At 38.7% G+C, this 1993-nt stretch overlaps 1 protein-coding gene across 1 annotated transcript in view; it reads right to left on the bottom strand.

Moving 5' to 3' along the window:
• TAOK3 (TAO kinase 3) overlaps nt 1–1993 on the bottom strand; it is a 180420-nt gene that overhangs the window by 136237 nt on the left and 42190 nt on the right. The window lies entirely within an intron of this gene.

Genomic DNA, 1993 nt, shown 5'->3' with positions numbered 1-1993 from the left:
TGTCTAATTTGGTGACTCAGAGTAGTTATTTACCATTATTGCTCTTGAAGTTCTGTTGGCTTTTCTGCTTAGTATTTGCTAAAATTTTCTCCACACCATGACTTTAATCTTATCTTCCTTTCTCTAGAAGTAGTAAAATGAATGGTGCTGCTGGTGGAGAAAACAAAGCGTAAGAAGGAAGTCGTAGGCCCTTCCAAGACCACAAAATGCAAATCTTTTCGCAGTGACATTTTAATTTTCCATCACAGAACACACCATCCATATATCTTGAGTTATAACTGTATATTTGTCTAGGATTTCCTGAAATTAACGTTAAATTCGTTTGCAAGTGTTGGGTTCCAAATGTTTGCTTCCAAGTTAAGTATCTGTTTTTACCCACAAATCAATGTTTCATAAGAAATGTAAGTTAGTTCACAGAGTTTATTAACTATAATGCAAATCTAATACTTTATTTTGCATTTTAAAATATCTTTAAAAAATACAGTTGAGATACAACTAATTATGCAAATCAGAAAATACTGAATTGAGTAATACTTTCAAAGCTCTATCTTGAATTAAGATAGAGTACATACAAATGACATAGCAAGCGGAGACTTGAGACTATTGTGAACTGAACTTTTTGATTACTTAAAGACTTTAGGGACTGCTGACAGTAGCCTTGTATTAAATCACATTTCATTAAAAGTGTATGGCCCTTCTGTCGCTCAACACACGATACATCATTAGCACTGAAACCACAGAAAATCAAGGTTAGAAAAGACTTCAGAGATTACATTCAATTTGACCTTACTTTAGAGGTGGAGAAAACAGATTCAGATGGAGTAACTTAATATAAGTTATGCAACCAATTAGTTCTGGAACTGAAACCTCATCCTAATTTTCATCTAGTATCTTTTCCATTATTGGGGCTTCCCAGGTGCTGCAGTGGTAAAGAATATGCCTGCTAATGCTGGTTCAATCCCGGGGTCAGGAAGATCCCCTGGAGTAGGAAATGGCAACCGGCTCCAGTATTCTTGCCTGGGAAAGCTCATGGACAGAGGAGCCTGATGAGCTATGGTTCATGGGGTCACAAGGAGTTGGACATGACTGAGGGCACACACACACACACACACATATCTTTTCCATTATAATAATGCTTACTAGGCTGCAGTCCATGGGGTTGCTAAGAGTCAGACACGACTGAGAGACTTCACTTTCACTTGTCACTTTCATGCATTGGAGAAGGAAATGGCAACCCACTCCAGTGTTCTTGCCTGGAGAATCCCAGGGATGGGGAGCCTGGTGGGCTGTCGTCTATGGGGTAGCACAGAGTTGGACACGACTGAGGCAACTTAGCAGCAGCAGCAGCAGTCATAATCAATGCCAGTAAAAAGAAAAAAATTACTATAACCATTTTATCAGCATAATTTAGCATTATTTAGTGAAGCTGGGGATGAGTATACCAATTGACTGAAATATGGGCACACGAATTCATTAAGGCATTGTTTGTAATGGTAAAAAATGAGAACAACTTAGACATCTATCAACAGGGGAAAAATAATTATGGCATAATCATCTGATGTGTCAATAAATGCCATACTATAGTTTTTTTTAATTATTATTTTTTGGCAGTGCCACATGTCATGCAGGATCTTAGTTCCTTAACCAGAGATCAGAACCCATACCCCTTGCACTGGAAGCACAGTCTTAGCTACTGGACCGCCAGGGAAGTCACTGCCATACTGCATTTTAAATCAGTGAACTTGATTTAACTATTTCCTATATAACTCTTTCTTTGGGATTGGAATGAAAACTCACCTTTTCCAATCCTGTGGCCACTGCTGAGTTTTTCAAATTTGTTGGCATATTGAGTGCAGCACTTTCACAGCATCATCTTTCAGGATTTGGAATAGCTCAACTGGAATTCCATCACCTCCACTAGCTTTGTTCGTAGTGATGCTTTCTAAGGCCCACTTGACTTCACATTCCAGGATGTCTGGCTCTAGGTCAGTGA

This window comes from Bison bison, unplaced genomic scaffold (assembly GCF_000754665.1).
Source record: "Bison bison bison isolate TAMUID 2011002044 unplaced genomic scaffold, Bison_UMD1.0 scf7180017864495, whole genome shotgun sequence".
In the NCBI taxonomy this organism is placed as follows: Eukaryota; Metazoa; Chordata; class Mammalia; order Artiodactyla; family Bovidae; genus Bison; species Bison bison.
The sequence above is the reverse complement of the archived record's forward strand: the minus strand, read 5'-3'. Positions and strand labels throughout refer to the sequence as shown.